The sequence below is a fragment of the Ranitomeya variabilis genome, chromosome 4, assembly GCF_051348905.1.
Source record: "Ranitomeya variabilis isolate aRanVar5 chromosome 4, aRanVar5.hap1, whole genome shotgun sequence".
NCBI classification, from domain to species: domain Eukaryota; kingdom Metazoa; phylum Chordata; class Amphibia; order Anura; family Dendrobatidae; genus Ranitomeya; species Ranitomeya variabilis.
Genome location: NC_135235.1, coordinates 670,603,503 through 670,629,231, shown reverse-complemented (window position 1 = coordinate 670,629,231; position 25,729 = coordinate 670,603,503).

Genomic DNA, 25,729 nt, shown 5'->3' with positions numbered 1-25,729 from the left:
TTCTGGATAAAACTTTCAAAACAAGGGATCTGTCTAAACCTAAAAAAGATCCTATCTATGCAAATCCACACCAAACATAAGATTCAGAGAGAGAATCTTAAAAAAAACATTTACAGACACAGAAGAAATGGACCTTTCACTATCATCCAAAAGGAACAGACCAGGGAAAGGGGGAAAAAATATACATCCTCTAAGGAAGTCTCAGATATCGATTCAGGCGACTCTTCCCCAAATCTCAGTCCTGACAAAAGTCGCTTCAAAAAGGACGTTTTGTCCCTTACCTTAGGAGACAAAAATAAATGGTCCCTCGACAGATGTGGAAGAAACTCCTAAATTAAGTTAGTGCCATCCAGCACAAGGCACGATGCTACAGCGTTGATACTACAGCGTCAATACAGCAGCATCCGCCAGTGCGGCGCTGTGCGCAGCTAGTGCACTTTCCGGTCCCTGGTTAGGGCGGTTAATGGCATCTGCCAGAGCGGTGCTGCGCACACTCAGTGCAATAAGGCCATAATTACTGATAGGTGCATCCGGCTGACTCATCTAATTGAACAAGGCCTGGATTGGCCCAGATTTATGAACCCCATTAGATGACAGCAGTGGAACATAAAGGCAATTCAAAAGTTCCTTTTTTTCTCATGTTTTCCCATGCAATCCATTCCACTAAAAAAAAAGGTATACAGTTCATGGTTTCTCCATTTTCTTGTCCTTTTCCACCATATCAACAGGGTCATATTCCTTTTAGTTTTGAGCAGTTCTTGCACATTGGGCTTTTTGAGTCTAGTAGTTCAACTAAGAATTTTATCATAATGTGTATGAGGCCCACCTTTATGTCTAATATAGGTTGTATCAGAGACCCTTTTCCATCTAATTTTTGGCAGCTCTGCAATTGTCCACATAGGCTTCGGGAGTTTTAGACGCCCTCCTTTATAAATTAAACAGGATGTTTCTGACCATGCCATAGAGACCACATGCCCAGATAAGGTAGTAAAATGTTAAAATTACATTTACCAGTAGGTGTATTGTTATTTTCCCCTCTTACTATGTCATCTACTGTAGAAATAGCAGATGGGGAAATACAGTGAGAAATGGCCTGGCTATTGTGGGAGGGAGAAGGCGTTTTGTGTTTTTTGGCTCTCTCTATTTAATTTTGCCTTATATACAAGTCAATATACAGGAAATGATTCCTAACATTTTTTCCTGTAAAATCCATTTTATCTTCGGTTTTGTATGTTTTATTGTCAGTCTGTAAAAGTGGAGAAATACCGATAGTTGTTCCCAGCAGTGACCTGGGATTCAGAGATGTGTTTAGGCATCATCCATCCCCATGCTGTTCCCATTCCATTTGAATGCTGTTCCCATTCCATTTCAGCTATTTTCCTGCTCTCCTGTTACGGTCTTCCTTAAAAATGCTTGGTTTTCGATTGAATTCCATTATACTCGATACTTAAGTTGAGCTCGTCCTAGTTCCGACTTTCTTGATTCGAGAACTGGAGCATTTTAGTGCCCGCTCATCACTAATTTTAATGCAATGTTGTTTGTAAAACGGAACAGATTGCTTAATAAAAACATTTTTTTTAAAAAAAGAAAAGAAAAAAGAACACCACCTCAGAGTCCAGTGTTTGTTCTTTTATTCTCGATATTCCCTGAGTATGTTTTTTAGGAAAAAAACACAATACAGTTCCAGAAATATGGGCCTTTTATTACGCATGGGAGCAACAAAAATAAAATAAGAGCAAAACCTGGCCACATTTGACCTGGTTACAAGTCCTCTTTATTGTATACTAGAAATAGGCCCGATGGTATCGCATCGGGAGTGCGTTGAAATTAACATCTGTGTATGCTTAGTGGTACTGACAGGAGCAGCGGACATGTCTCACACCGTTTGCGCTTTCCAACATATCTGTTCTATCATCCCTCTGTATTTTTGTATTGTATGTGTTGGGTCATTTGACCTCTTTCACCCTTTGTGCACCGTTTCTTCCTTGTTGTGTGCTGTATTTTGGTATCTGGTGTAGTGTTTCTTGAGCGGTGTTCACTATGTGGTGTCTGCCCCGTGTGTTAGACACAATTGTTATACAGTATGGGACTGTATTGAATTTGCTGATGGCTGAGGTAATAAAAATAACGTATATATAGGCGTGGTACTGGCTTTCTTTGTGCCGTAATGGTGATGAGGCCAAATATTTTGTTATTTTCTGCTCATTAGTTAAAATGGCAAATCCAGAAGCAGTGCCTCAGTGGTTTGTAGTGCGTGAGGTAATCAAAAATCGTAAGTAAGCATGCGCGGGTACACCTCGCAGTTATGGCTGTTACTGGAAATAGCGGTGACGTATATTTGTCACTTGCGCAGGTGCAGTTCGCGGCCGTAAGGCTGTTACTGTGGCTACACAAGTAAAAGATAAACGTCACCACTATTCCCCAAGCAGGCACAGTAATAGCAGCGTTGTTACCGCGCATGCGCAGGTAGAAAGCGCAGTTGTGGCTGTTACTGCACATGTGCGGGAATAGCGGTAATGTGAATGTCCCTTGCGCAGGCGCAGTTCGTGACCTTGTGGCCACGAACTGTGCCTGTGCAAGTGACATATATGTCAGCGCTATTTCCTCGCATGCGAAGTAACGACGCGGCTGTTACTGCACCTGTGTGGGAATAGCGGAGACGTGTGTCACTTGCGCAGGTGCAGTTAGTTTGTGGCCTTGCGGTCACAAACTGCACCTGCGCAAGTGAGACAGATGCGGTGCCTTATGGGATTCGGGGACAGCGGCCGGAAGTCCCAACTGGCGAGCATCTTTCGAGTCAGTGGCTATGACAAGGCCCCTAATGTAGATTAATACATTAATGCACATTGAGTGGAAGATGCATGTACACCAGGTGGCTTATTTAGCAACCTGGTTAGGTGATTCCGACCTCCAGGACTAAATCCATGAGGTTGGATTAAGTTTAAAAAAACCTTAAAAAACCTACCCTGGTAGACGAGACCCTGTGGTGTTTCAATTCACAGGGTGTGGGACCTAAATCAGGCTGTTAGCAAATTTGCATGCACTTATTCATTATTGCTTTTTAATCACAAACATGAAGGGCTAATTCAGACGTACATTTTTTGGGGTACGATTGCAATTTGTGTTTTACACAGATGGCACAACTACCTATAATAGGGAACGGGGCAGTTCATATATTACAGATTTTCAGTTCGTGTCAAATCAAGGAGACATGTTCAACATTGATCAGAGTTGGATCAACATCGGCAATACAAGTCTATGGGACCGTAAAAAACCAGACACCACTCTGATGTCACCCTAGTGCACTTTGATTTTCTAGTTTGGTTACTAGGAGATGTCACTCTCAGAAGATTCAAACCACCTGTTGTAAATTTTTGATGGAGTATGGATTTTTGGTGAACACTACTAGGCCTCTGTGGATTAGAAATGCCTGACCATGCCACCTTTGGATGAGGAGCATAAGACCAGTTTAGTGTTGGGGCACCCTGAGAAAAAAACAGTCAGCATTCAGATACCACCCTAGTGCAATCCGATTTTCTAGTTTAGTTACTAGATGTCAGTCTCAGAAGATGCAACACCCTTGTGGTAACTTTTTGATTGTGTATAGATTTTTGGGGAACACTACTAGGCGTCAGCGGCTAAGAAATACCTCATTTTTGGATGTGGAACATATGACCAGTATAGTGTACAGGCACCCCGAACTGTGGGATGCTCATTTGGAATTGTACCGCAATTGGACAGTCATTGATCATGTATGGAAAACTATTTCCATGGACTTATTTTTCAAAAGTTGGGATGATACACCCAGCATAAGTGTAGAGAAGGATGTCTTCTACACAACCAAAAATTACCAAACGATCATATGCAAAGTAAAGAAAAGAAAGTTGGGGACACAATATCTACTATTCAAATACAAACTTTTCTTAATAATCAAATGACATACAAAAAAACAAAAAAAAATTAGAAGTGCAAAAAACACAAAAATAGGCAATGGGTATGGTTATAAATCCAAACCCCTTGCAGATCAATACATATGATTAAATCAGATAGGGTCTCTAAAAAAAATAGAACAAACCCCTAAGATCTCACCGCAAAAAGCTACTCAAACTGTAGTACCCCATACAATCAATCACGATACACCTGAGTTCAAAATAGGTAGTAACCACTATTAGTAAGATGCCAGAGCTAATAATGGTGAAAAAATGACCACATTATAACATTCAGAGTGGTTAATTTTTGAATGCAAAATATCACAGATCCACATAATATATGACCAATGGAAAGCCACAGTAAACAGGTATAAAGACAATCCCAAAATAAGGAAGAAAAGAGAAGAGTTATGCACACATAACCTGGACCAAGTAATAATTATTATTATTATTATTATTATTTATTGTTATAGCGCCATTTATTCCATGGAGCTTTACATGTGAGGAGGGGTATACATAATAAAAACAAGTACAATAATCTTAAACAATACAAGTCATAACTAGTGTTGAGCATTCCGATACCGCAAGTATCGGGTATCGGCCGATATTTGCTGTATCGGAATTCCGATACCGAGATCCGATACTTTTGTGGTATCGGGTATCGGTATCGAAACAACATTAATGTAAAAATGTGTAAAAGAGAGAATTAAAATAAAAAATATTGCTATACTCACCTCTCCGACGCAGCCTGCACCTTACCGAGGGAAGCGGCAGCGTTCTTTGTTTAAAATTCGCGCTTTTCTTTCCCTACGTGAAGTCCCAGCTTTGTGATTGGTTGCGTCGCAGTCACATGGGCGACGCAACCAATCACAGCAAGCCGTGACGTAATTTCAGGTCCTTAAGGATTTTAAAATTACGTCCCGGCTTTGTGATTGGTTGCGTCGCAGTCACATGGGCGACGCAACCAATCACAAGCCGTGACGTCACGGGAGGCTGGACACGCGCGCATTTTAAAATGCGTGCTTGTCCAGCCTCCCGTGACGTCCCGGCTTGTGATTGGTTGCGTCGCGATCAACCAATCACAAGCCGGGAGGCTGGACACGCGCGCATTTTAAAATGCGCGCTTGTCCAACCTCCCGTGACGTCCCGGCTTGTGATTGGTTGCGTCGCGATCAACCAATCACAAGCCGGGAGGCTGGACACGCGCGCATTTTAAAATGCGCGCTTGTCCAACCTCCCGTGACGTCCCGGCTTGTGATTGGTTGCTTCGCGATCAACCAATCACAAGCCGGGAGGCTGGACACGCGCGCATTTTAAAATGCGCGCTTGTCCAACCTCCCGTGACGTCCCGGCTTGTGATTGGTTGCGTCGCGATCAACCAATCACAAGCCGGAAGGCTGGACACGCGCGCATTTTAAAATGCGCGCTTGTCCAACCTCCCGTGACGTCCCGGCTTGTGATTGGTTGCTTCGCGATCAACGCGATCGCGAAGCAACCAATCACAAGCCGGGACGTCACGGGAGGTTGGACAAGCGCGCATTTTAAAATGCGCGCGTGTCCAGCCTCCCGGCTTGTGATTGGTTGATCGCGACGCAACCAATCACAAGCCGGGACGTCACGGGAGGCTGGACAAGCGCGCATTTTAAAATGCGCGCGTGTCCAGCCTCCCGTGACGTCACGGCTTGTGATTGGTTGCGTCGCCCATGTGACTGCGACGCAACCAATCACAAAGCCGGGACGTAATTTTAAAATCCTTAAGGACCTGAAATTACGTCACGGCTTGCTGTGATTGGTTGCGTCGCCCATGTGACTGCGACGCAACCAATCACAAAGCCGGGACTTCACGTAAGGAAAGAAAAGCGCGAATTTTAAACAAAGAACGCTGCCGCTTCCCTCGGTAAGGTGCAGGCTGCGTCGGAGAGGTGAGTATAGCAATATTTTTTATTTTAATTCTCTTTTACACATTAATATGGATCCCAGGGCCTGAAGGAGAGTTTCCTCTCCTTCAGACCCTGAGAACCATCAGGAATACCGTCCGATACTTGAGTCCCATTGACTTGTATTGGTATCGGGTATCGGTATCGGATTGGATCCGATACTTTGCCGGTATCGGCCGATACTTTCCGATACCGATACTTTCAAGTATCGGACGGTATCGCTCAACACTAGTCATAACTGGTACAGGAGGAGAGAGGACCCTGCCCGCGAAGGCTCACAATCTACAAGGGATGGGTGAGAATACAGTAGGCGAGGATAGAGCTGGTCATGCAGCGGTTTGGTCGATCGGTGGTTACTGCAGGTTGTAGGCTTGTTGGAAGAGGTGGGTCTTCAGGTTCTTTTTGAAGGTTTCGATGGTAGGCGAGAGTCTGATGTGTTGTGGTAGAGAGTTCCAGAGTAGGGGTGATATGCGAGAGAAATCTTGTATGCGATTGTGTGAAGAGGATATAAGAGGGGAGTAGAGAAGGAAATCTTGTGAGGATCGGAGGTTGCGTGTAAAGTACTGGGAGACGAGGTCACAGATGTAAGGAGGAGACATGTTGTGGATGGCTTTGTACGTCATGGTTAGGGTTTTGTACTGGAGTCTCTGAGCAATGGGGAGCCAGTGAAGGGATTGACAGAGGGGAAAGGCCGGGGAATAGGGGGGGGAGAGGTGGATTAGTCGGGCAGCAGAGTTTAGAATAGATTGGAGGGGTTAGAAGGGGAGGCCACAGAGCAGGAGGTTGCAGTAGTCAAGGTGAGAGATGATGAGGGCATGGACTAGGGTTTTTGCAGATTCTTGGTTGAGGAATGTACAGATTCTTGAAATATTTTTTCATCAATAAAGTATCGCCACCAGCAGGTAGCTTCCTCAGGAGTAAAATAACTCGGTAGGGTAGTATGTCTTATAAACAGTGTTTAGTAATTGAAATCATGTGGAAATAATTGTAAATAAATATCTATTAAACATAAAACAAAAGGAAGCATAGGAGGAAGAAGCATAGGAGGAACACTGCGTGCAGGATCAGTATATAATGCATTCGCAAAAGCACCGGGCTAAGTATCCAAAAAGAAGTAGTGCATGAAGATGACATGAGTAGCCAACAAACTAGTATGCGAAAGATAAACAAAGATACATGTGCTTATGCCAGTGTGGTGAAACACAAGAACATATTACAGTGCATGCATATAGTTGGGATGCAAATAATAATTTGTGCGCATGAAACTGGACCAGCACATTTTTCAGTTATTTGCTCTAAATTTTTCTTCAGTTTCATTCAAGAGCCATAAATTTTCTTATTTTGCCATTGAGACAGCTATTTCAGGGCCTATTTTTTGGGTGACAAGTTGCAGCTTTTAATGGCATTTTTTTATTTTACCAAATAAAGTACTGAAACATGAGGAAAAAAAACTTTTACTGGGCATATTGTAAAGTAAAAACTGACCTGGAAACATGATTGTCCACGTCAGACTAATTACTATGATCCCAAATGCGCATCGTTTTTTGAGAAGTGAAATGATGTTTATTGATACCAATTTTATGTACATAAAATGTTTTGATTGCTTATTATTATTAAATTTTTAGTGAATTGAAGTCACCAAAATAACACAATTCTGGTTTGATTTTTTTGGGGGGGGTGTTTATTGATTGCGTTAACTAATTTCACATATTAATAGTTTGGACTTTTAAGGAGAGTGGTAATACCAAATAAGTCTATTTTTTTATTTCTTTTTAATGGGGAGGAAAAGGAGTGATTTGATTTTATATAGCTTTTTTATTTATCAATTTAGAACATTTTTTTATTCCTTTACATTATTTGTTACTCCCCTTAGGGGATTTGAACTTGTAATCTTTTGATTTCTTATAGTATGTACTATAATATACAATGTACATCCTGTACCCTGTAACCTGTATCCATGTTGTGATATTTGTCTAAATAAAATATTTATATTGTTTGGACGTGTACACTACTTTTTTAGTGGTTTTGCTTTCATAGCTTTAGTGTGTCCTACACATTATCCATATAGAGGTTGGTCATACGGTTTTGTATAAATATGATAATATGAATGCACATTTATGTACCAGCCGTCTGTGTATACCTCTTTCTGCATGTTTATTCATTTTGTCTGTGTTATGCACAGGATCGTTGGTTTACACCATGGATTTTCGGGCCAGAGAACAAAATTGGCTCAACAATATGGACAAGGTTTTTGGCAGTGGTGTGGTTGATGTACAGCAGCCGGTTGACGTTGGTTTGGATGACAAATTTTCCAATATAAGTAGTCTTATTACTAAAAGGTCTAGGCTATGGTGGAACCGTTTATTCCTGGATAGATATAAGACTAATGGAATGATCCCGAGAGGACTTAGAGTGAGAGTAATTCCATCATTCCCTGTTGACGATGTATCTTTTATAGATAAATGGGAGGAGGCCTGTAACACCTGTTCCCAGTCTCTAATGCAGCTCCTAATTGACCTGAACACCACAAAAATTAACGAATTTGACGGTCAGATAGATGCTGCCCAGCTGGAAATTCGTTCCATTTCCCCTCCTGAGAGGATTCAAAAATTTGATATGGATCTTGACAAATCCATGGATGTGATGGTCAAAAAAATCCAGGATACTCAGTTGGTGAAATATAAGAGGGACATGAAAGATTATCAGTCCAAGCGGGTATATCTGTGGGGGAAGGATCCTAAAACTCATTTACATAGAAGCCCTTCTAATGCATCTGTTTCATCATTGAGTGGCCGTTCGGATATATCAGTGGCATCAACATCAACTACCGGGTCGCTTGAGAGCTCAAGACTGCGTGACCATGCCTTCCACCCATATAAAAGAAATACGGCTCCTTCTAAAGTCAACAGGGATAACAAGGTGATTAACCCCTTAACGACCGCCGATACGCCTTTTAACGGCGGCCGCTAAGGGTACTTAAACCACAGCGCCGTTAATTAACGGCGCTGTGGAAAAAGTGAATAGCGCCCCCCAGAGTCGGATTTTCTCTGGGGTCTCGGTTGCCGAGGGTAGCCGAGACCCCAGAGAACATGATTCGGGGGGTTTTTACCGACCCCCGAGTTGCGATCGCCGGTAATTAACCGTTTACCGGCGGTCGCAACTAAAAAAAAAAAAACGCGATTTGCCGTTTAATTTCTCTGTCCTCCGATGTGATCGCACATCGGAGGACAGAGAAATGTGGTCCCCGATGGCCCCCAATAGCCCCCCAATACTTACCTACCTCCCCCGGTGCTCCTCGTGTCTCCCCATGGGCGCCGCCATCTTTTTTCCGGGAAAAAATGGCGGGCGCACGCGCAGTGCGCCCGCCGCCCGGCACCCGGATGTTCTTTGGGGTCTCGGCTGCCGGGGGTAGCCGAGACCCCAAAGAACATGATCGGGGTCGATTTGCACCGACCCCTGCTTTGCGATCGCCGGTAATTAACAGTTTACCGGCGACCGCAAAAAAAAAAAAAAAAAAAAAAAAAAAGCGATCAGTTATTTCTCTGTCCTCTGATGTGATCGCACATCAGAGGACAGAGAAATAGGGGGATTCGGGGACCCTAACATACTCACCCGGTGTCCCTGGGTCCTCTTCTGTCTTCTCCTGCCAGCCGGCTTTTTCCTTATGGCGGGCGCATGCGCAGTGCGCCCGCCATCTGCTGCCATCTGCCGGCCGGCAGGAGAAGACAAGTTGGGGCTAAAATTAGGGTTAGGGTTAGAGTTAGGGTTAGGGTTGGGGCTAAATTTAGGGTTAGGGCTAGGGTTAGGGTTAGGCTACTTTCACACTAGCGTTTTTTGGCTTCCGTCGCAATGCGTCGTTGGAGAAAAAACGCATCCTGCAAAAGTGCTTGCAGGATGCGTTTTTTCTCCATTGGCTTGCATTAGCGACGCATTGCGACGGATTGCCACATGTCGCATCCGTCGTGCGACGGATGCGTCGTGCTTCGGCGGACCGTCGACACAAAAAAAACTACATGTAACTTTTTTGTGCGACGTGTCCCACATATTTCAGTGCCACGTGCCACGTATTTAAGTGACACGTGCCACGTATCAAAGTGCCACATATTTCAGTGCCACGTATCAAAGTGCCACGTGCCACGTATCAAAGTGCCACGTGCCACGTATCAAAGTGCCACGTGCCACGTATCAAAGTGCCACGTATCAAAGTGCCACGTGCCACATATTTCAGTGCCACGTGCCACGTATCAAAGTGCCACGTGCCACGTATCAAAGTGCCACGTGCCACATCTTTCAGTGCCACGTGCCACGTATTTAAGAGACACGTGCCACGTATCAAAGTGCCACGTGCCACATATTTCAGTGCCACGTGCCACGTATTTAAGTGACACGTGCCACGTATCAAAGTGCCACGTATCACGTATTTCAGTGCCACGTATTTAAGTGACACGTATCACGTATAAGTGCCACGTGTCACGTATTTAATTGCCACATATTTAAGTGCCACGTATCAAGATTTTCCATGGAGAACAGACACATCCAGAGATATGTCTGCTCTCCACGGCTGCAGCAACACACTGACAGGAGCCATAGTTCCTGTCGGTGTGTCACTGCGCATGCGCGAGCGAGTTTACCGGCGGTCATTGACCCCGGCACTCTCGCTTAACGGCAGTGCTGCGTGGGAAAGTTCAACGCAGCTGTACTGCTGTTAACCGAGACGCCGGAGTCATTGAACTCCGGAACAGTACGCGATACACTGCTAGGAGCTTCGCTCCTGGCAGTGTATCGCCGGAGAGCAGCCGATCGGCGTGGGACACTCGTTTTATGGATTCTGCGGACAGGGAGTATGAATTTGGTTTATTATTTTTGGATTTTTTCCTGGAGGATCGAGGGCTTCGCCTACAAGTGTGCTGTTGGTGAGTATATACTCTGTGTTATATGTTGTATGTACTGTGTGTCATGTATGTGTATTGTGTGTAGGTGTTTTGTGTAACTTTACAATTGTGCTAAGTCGCCGGACACAGGGACAACTCTCCCATCCTAATACCGGATGGGAGTAGTAGTCCCATACGGCGACTTAGCACAATGGTGGCACTAGTGTCGCATGGGGACACACACACGCACACACACGCACACACACGCACACACACGCACACACACACAGAAGGACTCCATGCTGCTTCACTGGGGGGCGGGGGCTTCCCTCTTCCTGTCCGACGTCACGTCCGGTCCTGGGTGTCAACCCCTCCGTACAAAGACGCCGACACCCAGGACAAAGGCGCTGTGTGTGGAAGGTAATATGGGGCCCTAGGGGGATACGCAGACACGCCGCTGCGTAAAGAATTGACATGTCAATTCTTTTTACGCCGGCGTGTTTGCAGACAAAAGCGCCGCTTTTTTTGCGGTGTGTCTGAACGGCAAAGTGAATTTCTCATTCACTTTGCCGGCAGACGAAAATGACATTGCGCATTTTTGAAAAGCGCCCGCAAAATAGCGCTCAAAAATGCGCTATGTCTGAAAGTAGCCTAAGGCTTCTTTCACACTTGCGTCGGTACGGGGCGGTCGCAATGCGTCGGCCCGATGTACCGACGCACGTTGTGAAAATTGTGCACAACGTGGGCAGCGGATGCAGTTTTTCAACGCATCCGCTGCCCAGTCTATGTCCTGGGGAGGAGGGGGCAGAGTTACGGCCACGCATCCGCGGAAATGGCGGACGCGACGTACAAAAAAAAGGTTACATTGAACTTTTTTTGTGACGACGGGGGCTAAAGTTATGGTTAGGGTTGGGGCTAAAGTTAGGGTTGGGGCTAAAGTTAGGGTTAGAGTTGGGATTAGGGTTAGGGTTTGGATTAGGGTTGGGATTAGTGTTACGTTTGGGATTAGGGTTGGGATTAGGGTTAGGGTTGGGATTAGGGTTAGGGGTGTGTTGGATTTAGGGTTTTGATTAGGGTTATGGTTAGGGTTGAGATTAGGGCTGTTTTGGGGTTAGGGTTGTGATTATCGTTAGGGTTGTGATTAGGATTATGGATCGGGTTGAGATTAGGGTTAGGGCTGTGTTGGGGTTAGGGTTGGAGTTAGAATTGGGGGGTTTCCACTGTTTAGGTACATCAGGGGGTCTCCAAACACGACAGCCAATTTTGCGCTAAAAAAGTCAAATGGTACTCCCTCCCTTCTGAGCTCTGCCGTGCGCCCAAACAGTGGTTTACCCCCACATATGGGGCATCAGCGTACTCGGGATAAATTGGACAACAACTTTTGGGGTCCAATTTCTCCTGTTACCCTTGTGAAAATAAAAACTTGGGGGCTAAAAATCTTTTTTGTTGGAAAAAAATATATTTTTTTATTTTCACTACTCTGCATTATAAATTTCTGTGAAGCACTTGAGCTTTCAAAGTTCTCATCACATATCTAGATAAGTTCCTTAGGGGGTCTAGTTTCCAAAATTTGGTCACTTGTGGGGGTTTCTACTGTTTAGGTACATTAGGGGTCTGCAAACGCAACATAACGCCCGCAGACAATTCTATCAAAGTCTGCATTGCAAAATGGCGCTCCTTCCCTTCCGAGCTCTGCCGTGCGCCCAAACAGTGGTTTACCCCCACATATGGGGTACCAGCATACTCAGGACAAATTGGACAACAACTTTTGGGGTCCAATTTCTCTTGTTACCCTTGTGAAAATAAAAATTTGGGGGCTAAAAAAATCTTTTTTGTGGGAAAAAAAATATTTTTTATTTTCACTACTCTGCATTATAAACTTCTGTGAAGCACTTGGGCATTAAAAGTTCTCACCACATATCTAGATAAGTTCCTTGGGGGGTCTATTTTCCAAAATGGGGTCACTTGTTGGGGGTTTCTACTGTTTAGGTACATTAGGGGTCTGCAAAGGCAACATAACGCCCGCAGACAATTCTATCAAAGTCTGCATTCCAAAATGGCACTCCTTCCCTTCCGAGCTCTGCCATGCGCCCAAACAGTGGTTTACCCCCACATATGGGGTACCAGCATACTCAGGACAAATTGGACAACAACTTTTGGGGTCCAATTTCTCTTGTTACCCTTGTGAAAATAAAAACTTGGGGGCTAAAAAATCTTTATTGTTAAAAAATATATATTTTTTATTTTCACGACTCTGCATTATAAACTTCTGTGATGCACTTGGGCATTCAAAGTTCTCACTACACATCTAGATAAGTTCCATGGGGGGTCTAGTTTCCAAAATGGGGTCACTTTTGGGGGGTTTCTGCTGTTTAGGCACATCAGGGGCTCTCCAAACGCGACATGGCGTCCGATCTCAATTCCAGTCAATTTTGCATTGAAAAGTCAAATGGCGCTCCTTTGCTTCCGAGCTCAGCCATGCGCCCAAACAGTGGTTTACCCCCACATATGGGGTGTCGGCGTACTCAAGACAAATTGTACAACAGCTTCTGGGGTCCATTTTCTCCTGTTACCCTTGGTAAAATAAAAATTTGGAGGCAAAAAGATCATTTTTGTAGAAAAAATGCGATTTTTTTATTTTCACGGCTCTACGTTATAAACTTCTGTGAAGCACCTGGGGGTTTAAAGTGCTCACCACACATCTAGATAAGTTCCTTAAGGGGTCTAGTTTCCAAAATGGTGTCATATGTGGGGGGTCTCTACTGTTTAGGCACATCAGCGGCTCTCCAAACGTGACATGGCGTCCGATCTCAATTCCAGCCAATTCTACATTGAAAAAGTAAAACGACACTCCTTCTCTTCCAAGCTCTGCGGTGCGCCCAAACAGTGGTTTACCCCCATATATGGGGTATCGACGTACTCAGGAGAAATTGCACAACAACTTTTGTGGTCTAATTTCTCCTGTTACCCTTGTGAAAATAAAAATTTGGGGGCAAAAAGATCATTTTTGTAGAAAAAATGAGATTTTTTATTTTCACGGCTCTACGTTATAAACTTCTGTGAAGCACTTGGGGGTTCAAAGTGCTCACCACACATCTAGATAAGTTCCTTGGGGGGTCTAGTTTCCAAAATGGTATCACTTGTGGGGGGTTTCCACTGTTTAGGCACATCAGGGACTCTCCAAACGCGACATGGCATCCGATCTCAATTCCAGCCAATTCTGCATTGAAAAAGTCAAACGGTGCTCCTTCACTTCCAAGCTCTGCGGTGCGCCCAAACAGTGGTTTACCTCCACATATGGGGTATCGACGTACTCAGGAGAAATTGCACAACAACTTTTGTGGTCTAATTTCTCCTGTTACCCTTGTGAAAATAAGAATTTGTGGGCGAAAAAATCATTTTTGTGAAAACAAATGCGATTTTTTATTTTCACGGCTCTACGTTATAAACTTCTGTGAAGCACTTGGGGGTTCAAAGTGCTCACCACACATCTAGATAAGTTCCTTGGGGGGTCTAGTTTCCAAAATGGTGTCACTTGTGGGGGGTTTCCACTGTTTAGGCACATTAGGGGCTCTCCAAACGCGACATGGCGTCCGATCTCAATTCCAGCCAATTCTGCATTGAAACAGTCAAACGGTGCTCCTTCACTTCCAAGCTCTGCGGTGCGCCCAAACAGTGGTTTACCTCCACATATGGGGTATCGGCGTACTCAGGAAAAATTGCACAACAAAATTTGTGGTTAAATTTCTGTTTTTACACTTGTGAAAATTAAAAAAAATGGTTCTGAAGTAAAATGTTTGCAAAAAAAAGTAAAATGTTAATTTTTTTCTTCCACATTGTTTTAGTTCCTGTGAAGTACGTAAAGGGTTAATAAACTTCTTGAATGTGGTTTTGAGCAGCTTGAGGGGTGCAGTTTTTAGAATGGTGTCACACTTGGTTATTTTCTATCATATAGACCCCTCAAAATCACTTCAAAGGTGATGTGGTCCCTAAAAAAAACATGGTGTTGTAAAAATGAGAAATTGCTGGTCAACTTTTAACCCTTATAACTCCCTAACAAAAAAAAAAATTGTTTCCAAAATTGTGCTGATGTAAAGTAGACATGTGAGAAATGTTATTTATTAACTATTTTTTGTGACATATCTCTCTGATTTAAGGGCATAAAAATACAAAGTTTGAAAATTGCAAAATTTTAAAAATTTTCGCCATATTTCCATTTTTTTCATAAATAATCGCAAGTAATATCGAAGAAATGTTACCACTAACTTGAAGTACAACATGTCACGAAAAAACAATCTCAGAATCAGCGGGATCCGATAAAGCGTTCCAGAGTTATAACCTCATAAAGTGACACTGGTCAGAATTGTAAAAATTGGCTCGGTCATTAAGTACCAAATTGGCTCTGTCACTAAGGGGTTAACCTGAGTCAGTATGCCCTCTCTAGTTCTGATGTGTCTTTATTGGAGAAGGGTTTATCCTTCTCACCAGTGGCAGCGTTCGATCTCTTTTCCACCATCAAGGATTTGCATGTTTTTGCCAGGTCATTGCTATTCAGAAGGTATTTTCATAATAACGATCTTTATTCTCTCTTCCCCACAGAGGAGGAACAGGAGGCCCTGAGAATCCTTGAGGAACTTGCGGTTGAACACACCAATGATGGGGGTGAGATTCCTGCTTCGATCCGCTCACGATCCATGAGGTTTCCCCCTTTGTCATCATGCTCCAAGGTTGAAACGTTTGTCCAGGTGATGATGGCGGAATTATATAAGATCCCTAAATTGGTGTTGAATGACAATCTGACAAAAGAGGAGAGGTGTAGGTTGACATATCTTCAGGAACTGCCGGATACACTTATTAAACCAGCGGATAAGGGGGGTAATGTCGTCCTTTGGCCCATTAATATGTATGAGAGAGAGGCTTTCCGGCAGCTAAATGATGGTGTATGCTACAGGAAGCTGACTTTTAATCCTCTCTCTGCATATTCAGTAAAATTACAATCTATCATTAAACGGGCCCTGGGGGACGGCATTATCTCCAAAGAGCTGTCTCTGGCTCTGGTAGTTCCTGAGCCCACTATTTCGACCTTTTACCTTCTCCCTAAAATACACAAGAATTCCGCCTCGCCACCTGGCAGACCGATATCTCGGGGAGGGGCAACTTCCTGGAACATGTTAACAAATAGATCGACTACCATTTACAACCCCTGGTCTCGGGCCTCCCTTCCTTCCTCAAGGATACGGGAGATCTTCTGCGCAGGGTTGATGGACTGTATCTTGAGGAGGGTTCTCTTATGGTTTCGGCAGATGTTGAATCCCTGTATACCAACATCAGACATACCGATGGCTTGTCAGCTGTCCGATTTTTTCTGAGCAATTCCACACTATCGATTGGTATACGGGACCTTCTGCTGGAACTGTTGGAGTTTACCCTCACTCATAATTTTTTCGTGTTCAAGGGGTCCTTCTACTTGCAGCTCCAGGGGACCGCCATGGGGGCGGCCTTTGCGCCGGCCTATGCTGGTCTCTTCCTGGGGCTCTGGGAGAGGGACCTCTTTCTGTCAGATGAATTGGGGTCTATGGAGTGTGTCCCTTTCTGGACACGCTACATAGACGATATCTTCTTCATCTGGCAGGGCACTCCATTCGACCTTGCGCAGCTGATCAAGACTCTGAATAGCAATGATTATAATATCCATCTTACATTTACATCTAGTGTTACATCTTTGGATTTCCTTGATGTTTCCATTAGGAGAGATCCGTCTGGTATGTTACAGACGGATATCTTCAGAAAGGAAACGGCGACGAACGCTTTATTGCATGCATCATCTGGCCACCCTCGGCATATGATTAGATCTGTCCCGATCGGTCAGTTCCTCCGCATCAGGAGGATTTGTTCGTCGGACCTTGCATTTGAGCAACGGGCGGAGGAACTGAGTGAGCGGTTCAGATCCTGAGGGTATGGCCGTAGGTCTATTAAGCGGGCCTATTTTAGGGCAAAACATGCTTCCCGACATGACCTACTGTATGGCACTCGGAATGGAGGTGGGCGGACTGGCGGGCGGGTTCTTCGCTTTGTGACTACGTTCAACTCTCAGTCTGACAGGGTTCGTTCCATTTTAACCAAAGCCTGGCCGATTCTAAGGGTGGACCCTATTATGTCTCAATTTATTACTGCATATCCCTCTTTGGCGTTTCGACGCGCTAAAAACTTGAGGGACCACCTAGTCTCGAGTCACTATACCCATCATTGTAAACCCACGTTCTTGGACAGATTCCCTAGAAAGGTGGGTTGTTCTCCATGTGGTGGCTGTGTAGCATGTCCCAATGTGGACCGATGCAATACGTTTACTAACTCTGATGCAACCAAGAGCTTTAAGATTCGATCTTACATTACTTGTACCACTAGGTACGTGGTGTATTATGCCACCTGCCCCTGTGGATTAATTTACGTGGGGCTCACCACGCGGCAGCTCAAGGTTCGCATCAGAGAACACGTTTTGGGTATTCAGGCGGCAGCTACCCACGAGGAGACATCCACCCTTAAAACTATACCCCGACACTTTAGGGATTTTCATAATTGTGATAGTACCCTTTTGAGAGTGCGGGGTATAGATGCCCTAAAAATTAACATCAGGGGCTGTGATCTGTCCAGGAGATTGGGAAGACTTGAGACTAGGTGGATATGGCAATTAAATACGGTCCACCCGTTTGGACTAAATGAATGTATTTCATTTGTCCCATTCCTCCGGACTTCCGGCTGCTGAGTATATTGTGGTTGTTATCCCCTCATGTTTCCTTTTTATTTGATTTTAACGGTTGTGTTTTTATTTTTAATGATTGAGTCTGCCAGGAGTTTCTGTTATGGTGGATTTTGTCTTTTTCGATGATCCATGGGCCATCTACCATCTGTTGTTCTACCATCGTTCTCTATATATATATTATTTTCTTGTTAATTAATTTTTTATTATTAATAAAATTGGTATGTCTATTTTGTAATAATTTAGTGTTTTGTATACTATTTTATGTGTCATCGTTTCTGGACTTTTTGGTTATAATTGTCTATTGTACTATTTTATATGCGGCTTGTTGTGATATGTGTGTTGGGGGTATATATTGATATGTATAGTGTATACAGAGATATTATACGTTATATACGTTCTTTGTATTGTTTATTAGTATGTTATTCTTGTTATGAACATGCAGTTTTGTGTATCCCCTCCTGCCATATATATTAGTTCTGTGCGGCCATATAGTTTTTGAGGTTTGTCCTCTATTTATGTACAGCCCCTTTAACATCTGTGGGTTACCTTTGTCATGCACAATCCCTTTCATTTCTTCTATGTACACTCTATCTTTTTCTATTAGAACGCTGCTTGTGCTTCTTAAAAATGGCCGCCGGTGTACTTCCGGTCATGCTCAGTACGCATCAGTTCATTTCCGGTCCGCGATTCTGTGCTGGGACACACGGGCCCGTGTGTGCTCAGCGCTGACAGCTGCGGCCGGTTTTATTGATGCATCCGCTCATTGGTGGGCCCCCTTAGTCTGAGCACTATATTTTCCACCTGCCTCTATTCCTGGCACGCCCCCTGAGGAAGGATTATACCGAAACGCGCGTTGGGGTGGGCTGGAGTTGGCGTGGTCCCCTCTCATAGTGTGGTAGGTACGCATTAGTTACATATACTTATATTTGTTTATGGACACTTTCATTTACCAGTATATAACATCTGTTACTTCTATATCTCCTTGTTAGAGAACTAATGCTACCTATGTGTGCTTATCTTGTGATCCCACATTTATAGTGTGACTGTATATGTGATCATTTACTGGGGATCACTGCTATTCTCCTAGGTCTCATGAGGTTTTATCTTACATCCCGTACCCTGTAACCTGTATCCATGTTGTGATATTTGTCTAAATAAAATATTTATATTGTTTGGACGTGTACACTAGTTTTTTTAGTGGTTTTGCTTTCATAGCTTTAGTGTGTCCTACAACCTATATAGAGGTTGGTCATACGGTTTTGTATAAATATGATAATATGAATGCACATTTATGTACCAGCCGTCTGTGTATACCTCTTTCTGTATGTACTATAATACCATATTAAATACTAGCAAAAAAAGGGAGCATAGACACTTTTTTCGCTAGTATTTGATATGTCCCATTGGGAGTGATGCTCCTATAGATTTGTTTTGATATTGGGAGAGCAACATCTGATTTCTGAATATGCTCTCGGCCACTTATTATACATGCTTATCGATTATTGTGTGCATATAATACCATATTATTTCTGTATGTAGAGAAAATCTTTTTACTATGGAGCATAGCCCTCTGTCGATCTCTGGCAGCTATAGTAACCCATCAGTCCCACAGGATCATGTCCGCAGGTAGCTGATGTTAGACTGTGAGAGTGGGCACCAGGCAGTGTTTATTCGGCACTGACCGCGGCTGTTAAGATTCTGGCTATTTGGAGGGTGTGGTCTGGCTCTTGAGATGTGAGGACATTAGAGTCTCGAGCTCCCACAAAGACCCCTATACAAAGCAACAAAAAATCGACTTTGAGACTCTTAACCACGTGATTCTGGATCTCTCCTAAAAGCCTAGGACCCATGGATCAAATTGAGACCTGAACCAAATCTCCAAGCAAAGGAGAACCAGAGTTATGAGATTTTAAACTCTGCACATTGACACCCTCTCACAGCGGAGCCGCCATCTTGAGACAAGATACAGCATCAGCATTGAGGCCTAGTGACGCACCAGCAGACGAAGATGCGGCCTAAATTTGAGCCTCTTCGGACTCTTGAGTGGAGACCACAGCGGTACAGATAACTTTGCACCTGGCTGTTAAGACCGCCATCACCACAGCACGGAGCTGAGACACTGACCGCTGGATCAAACATAGGAGCGGAGGATTTACCCCCCTCCTGCAAGCAACGCCGAGGCAGCCCCAAGATCATAGCGGCTGCTCCCTCTGCCTGAGGGACAAAGACAACAACCAGCAGCGAGCCTGCATAGGAGCCGCAGCGAGCCTGCATAGGAGCCGCAGCGAGCCTGCATAGGAGCCGCAGCGAGCCTGCATAGGAGCCGCAGCGAGCCTGCATAGGAGCAGTACCGCTGTCTGCAGCCCAGGTACCCGGTCCCAAACTATGTACATATCGGCGCCAAACGCCGCTGGGGTAATCATCCGGCGGGGAAGATCATCCGGGGAAGATCATCAGGGGAAGATCATCCGGGGAAGGGGAAGATCATCCGGCGGGGAAGATCATCCGGCGGGGAAGATCATCCCGCGCCACCTCCAGCCATCTAGGTCACAGGAGCTGAGAGGTAAAAAGATCCGTCCCCTATTTCCTGCAGCGAGCGGTACTAAAGGTTCTCCAAGGGGAAAGAGACACTGCCTGCAATCCCCTGCTGTGTTTCCCTTTGAAGGACACGACCTCTGAAGGACACGACCGCTAAGGACACTGTGCAGATTAGTAGCACAGAAAATCCCTGGGAGAAAGGAAAGCTGCCTGCAGATCCCAGCTGTCCATCTAAAGTGCAGATAGGAGCGGTGAGTACAAGGGGAGCCCCACAGGGAGATAGAAACTCTGAAAGAACAGCAAAGCTTCTCTTCCACTAAGTGTAAGGAAATCCATATAAACCATTCTATTCAGAACTTCCCCTCTCCTTCCTGTAACTTGCAGCTACAAAGTTTAACAGCCTGAACATAAACATTATCCACAAGTATATGGGACATTGACACTACTTATGTCTCCTGCTATAACCTACCTGCTTGAATCTTTGCTGGAATTTAAAGTGGTAGCGACCATTTTTATTTGAGAGCATATACTTTCCATATCCCTGTCTTAAAAAGTTAAATCAGCTAATAACTTGTTGCCCACTTACCTACTCACTAACCTGCCTCATCTAGCTAAATTTAGACCATATTGTGACTTACCCTCAAAAATTCTTTTTTAGAGGGACTGCTCATAACTTAACTAAACTTACACCTGTGACTATATATTATACCCCGAACCTACTCTCCACATTTTGGGACTGTTTTCTATTAAAGAAAATAAAAAAAATTTAAAGTGACAGTGACCAATTCTACTTGATAGAATAAAATCTTCATAATTTTGATTTATAAAAGCAAAATAGCCAACTATTGGTTGCTCACGTACATTTTCTCTAGTCTGCTTCATTTAAGCCACATTTGGGTCAAATTGTGGTTTACCCTCGAAAAATCTTTTTTTAGAGGGATTGCTCATGACTTAACCAAACTCACACCTGTGACTATATATTATATCCTGAACCTACTCTCCATATTTTGGGACTGTTTTCTATTAAATAAAAATATAAAAAATTTAAAGTGACAGCGACCAAATCTACTTGATAGCATAAATTCTTCAAAATTTTGATTTACAAAAAATAAAATAACCAATAACTGGTTGCTCTCTTATTTAGCCACTAATCTGCTTCATTTAAGCCTAATTAAGGCCAAATTGTGATTTACCCTCGAAAAATCTTTTTTTAGAGGGATTGTTTATAACTTAACCAAACTTACAACTGTGACTATATATCAAAATCTGAACCTACACATTTTGGGACTGTTTTCTATTAACAAAAATATAAAAATTTAAAGTGACAGCGACTTATCCTAGACAGTAATGGCTTGAGAAGCAACCTATGTTAATACCTTAAATCACTTAACTTTCAGTCTATTCCCACAAAACCGATATTGGAGAGAATTAGATTAACAGTTCTTTCAATCAAAATATTAATAGTTATAAGCTCATCTTGGTTGCGAGTTCTGCCTTATTTAAAAGGGTGAGATTCCGAATAATCGGTGTCATTTGTTGATATATTTAGACAACTAATCATATAGAAGAGCTTGATCCTATTTTGAAACATTTTGTTGCTATCCCTTTAACTGAAGATTTAAAGGGGCTAAAGATATAAATCAAACTTACAGTAGAGGTTCAATAACTCACCCCATAAACATTACTATAAATGGAACAAAGGTCTGAAACAAAGAAAACCTTTCAAAAGACCAAACAGTTTCCTACACAATCCTTCTCTAGGCCTTCAAGTGACACTCCAAATTTGATAAGACCGGTTAAGTCAAGATCCCCTCAAAAAGGAGACGACTTCAAAACTAATAAAACAGCACCTTTGCAATCCAACCTAAACGAGCCAAAGACTCAAAGAACCATCCCAACACCACAAACAACTAGTAACAAAACAAATTTACTTTGTCCAGAAACAAAAAACAAAACCATTTCTTCCTTAACCTCTATTAAACCAACTTCTACGGAAATAATGGACACCACTGTCTCTGCCAAGAGAAGCGCACCCGAGGAAGAAACTGCTTTTGATGAAGCTACTCTGGACTCAATCTCTGAAGACAATCCTTCAAATGATAGCTCAATTATACATAAAAACAAAAAAGATCGTCCAGACTCTCAACAAAAACCGTTAAAAATAAGTCATGAAGAGGAGTTCTACCATAAAATCATCACTCTTATCGACGACAGACTAAAAATTTAAAAACCAACAATCCTCATTCGAGGAAGTATGCTGCAGCTTCACCCAAGAGTTAGAATTAAATGAGAAAAAAGTTGCTGACTTAGAACATAAAACCGAGTACTCAACAAATCAAAACATAGAGTTGAAAAAAGAAATAAACAACCTAAAAACCAAGATGGCCGACTTAGAAGATAGGAGTCGCAGAAACAATTTAAAAATACGTGGCATCCCAGAGGAAGTCAAACAATTAGACCTATCTGCATTTGTAAAGACAATTTTCAAGAAAAGCATTCCAACCCTAACCAATCTTGAAGTATGTATTGACAGAATTCACAGGTTGCCAAAACCTAAAAATATACCCGCTGAAAAACCAAGGGATACGATAATCCGGATGCATTTCTTTGGAACAAAGGAGAAAATTCATAACTACATTAAGGACAAGGGCTCACTCCCAGAAACAAATAACTGGCTAAAGATTTTTACGGATCTTTCCAAACACACCTTGGACACTTGCAGATACTTTAAACCGCTGATATTCTGTTGTGAATTAGACTTTTTGGCTCCCTCTTGTGGTTACTAGTGATATGACTCTGGGATTGTCTTTCCTCAGTTTGGCACCCACCTGGGTCGTTAGTCCAGGGGTGTTGCTATATAAACTTCCTGGATCCTTAGTCCAGTGCCTGGCATCGTTGTAATCAGATCCTTTCTGTTTGCTCCTGTCTGCTGCTCCTTGTTCGTGCAAAATTAAGCTAAGTCCTGCTTCTTTGTTTTTTGGTTATTTGCTTTGCTCTTATTTTTGTCCAGCTTGTACTAAATGTGATTCCTGACTTTGCTGGAAGCTCTAGGGGGCTGGTGTTCTCCCCCCGGGCCGTTAGACGGTTCGGGGGTTCTTGAATATCCAGCGTGGATATTTTGATAGGGTTTTTGCTGACCATATAAGTCATCTTGCTATATTCTGCTATTAGCTAGTGGGCCTCTCTTTGCTAAATACCTAGCTCATTCTTACGTTTGTCTTTTCCTCTTACCTCACCGTTATTATTTGTTGGGGGCTTGTATCCAACTTTTGGGGTCTTTTCTCTGGAGGCAAGAAAGGTCTTTCTTTTCCCTTCTAGTGTTAGTTAGTTCTCCGGCTGGCGCGAGACGTCTAGAACCAACGTAGGCACGTTCCCCGGCTGCTGCTATTTGTGGTGCTAGGATTAGATATACGGTCAGCTCAGTTACCACTGCCCTATGAGCTGGTTTTTGGTGTTTGCAGACTTAGTAATTATTTCTGAGACCCTCTGCCATTGGGGTCATAACAATATTCTAAAATAAAGAAATGTTCAATACAGATGGGGTTTCCCTACCAAGTTACTGTTTTATCACGGAGGCAAAAATATAGTAGTCAACTCTCTGGAAGAAGGCTTGGAACTCTTTAAACCTCCCACTTGAGCTTCTCTAATGAACTGAATTAATTAAAATTGCTCATGTTGTTTGTTTCAGTTTCTATTAACTAAATAAGTACTTGAATATAACTTTATACAGCAAATGTCTCACTAATTTTTGGGGACTCTTGATGAGTTCATATTACACAAACTTTTCCCCACAAGGTAAAAGATCCCTTCAAGGGTTAAAATCCTATAGTGAACATTTATGCTATATACTTGTTTACCGTTTAATATATTTGATAATCTAATATTGTTTATAAATATATTTGTTCAGTTTTTTCTTTGTTTTCGGCTTTTTAGCATTGTCCTAAGTGTACTTTCAGCCTCCACTCCACTCCTCAATATGCAGTTGAAATTTATGTCTAACAACGTCAGGGGTCTCATGGGAACATTTCACCTTATGGAAAGAAATCAAACAATCCCAGGCTGACATTGTGTGCATACAAGACACGAGGTTCATTAAAGATAATCACCCCTCTTTCTCCCATAAGAATTTTCCACACTGCTTTTCATCTTTGGCTTCAAAAAAGAAAGCGGGAGTCATTACACTTGTAAAAAACACAATACCATTTTACTTTGTTGAAGAGATTGTAGACCCTAATGGAAGATTTCATATCCTGATTTGCCAACTGAACTCTGTAACCTGCACTACTGTGAACATCTATGGCCCCAACACAAAACATCTAAACTTCCTCAACAAATTAATAAAAAAATTCAAACACATAGAAAAGGAAATTTATATTTGTTGGGTGACTTTAATATGGTCCTCGATGGGAAATTAAGACTTCTACACGCCAATTCTCATACACACTCAATAACTGGCTTATTAACAACAAATTGTATAACACGTTCAGGTGTCTAAACATCTCCTCTCTGGAATTCTCAGACCACTCAACAGTACATAGAACCTCGTCGAGAATTGACTTATTTCTCACGGACATATTTTCTCTCCCTAAAATGAAAAAATCATCTATACTAAACAGATCAATCTCAGATCACTCCCTATCTTAACTGAAATCGACATAGGCCCCTCTTTCAAAAGCTCTTCACTCTGGAAGTGTAATTCCATTTTGTTAAACACCCCAGATTATAAAAAAGAAATCGAAAATACTTTAAAACTCTACTTTAACGAAAATGTAACAGACGAAATTAATCCGTTCATAGTCTGGAATGCCCATAAAGCGGTCATCAGAGGAAAGTTGATCCAAATTTCCTCCAGAGATAACCACAAAAAAAAGAGATAAAATAAAAAACATCCAGTCACAAATCAACATAAAAAAAAACTCCTAAATTATCTTCATTCCCCACTACAAGAAACCCAATCAGAAATCCTAAAACTAAGACAAAAATTAAAATTAGAAGATTATAAAAAAGTTATTAAAGCAACAAAATTCAAAACTTACTTGGAAATAAATAAACCAACAAAATTTATGATGGTCAAACTAAAAAAAAATAGAATTCGAAACAGAATCAATAAAATTAAAAGTAATTCGGGAGTCATAAAACAACTCGCTTTAGATATAGCGGATGAGTTCGCAGATTTTTACCACAAACTGTATAATCTCAAACATGATGTCTCAAGTCCTCAACCAGATCCCCCAAAATTGCAGATTTTCTCAATAAATTACAACTTTCCAAAATAAGCTCCTTGGATTTAGCCTTCCTAACGTTACCCATCTCCTCTTCCGAAATCACTGACATGATTCATGCTCTGAAACCACAAAAGTCCCCCGGGCCTGATGGATTTATAAATGAGTACTACAAAGTTTTCTCAGAAAACCTGACCCCACACTTAAAGTTTTTAACCAAGCTTCTCAAACTGGTCTCTTCCCCAATAAAATGCTTGAGGCTACCCTTATTATGCCTAAACCCCAAAGAGACCCAGAGGAAGTAAAAAATTACAGACCAATCTCACTTATCAATTCGGACCTAAAAGTTTATTACAAGATTCTGGCAACTAGGTTAAAAAAAATCCTCATGAATCTGATAAATGATCAACTGGGATTTATAGAGGGGTGGCAAACATCCGAAGGCTCGAGGGGATTGCTCAACATCACGAAC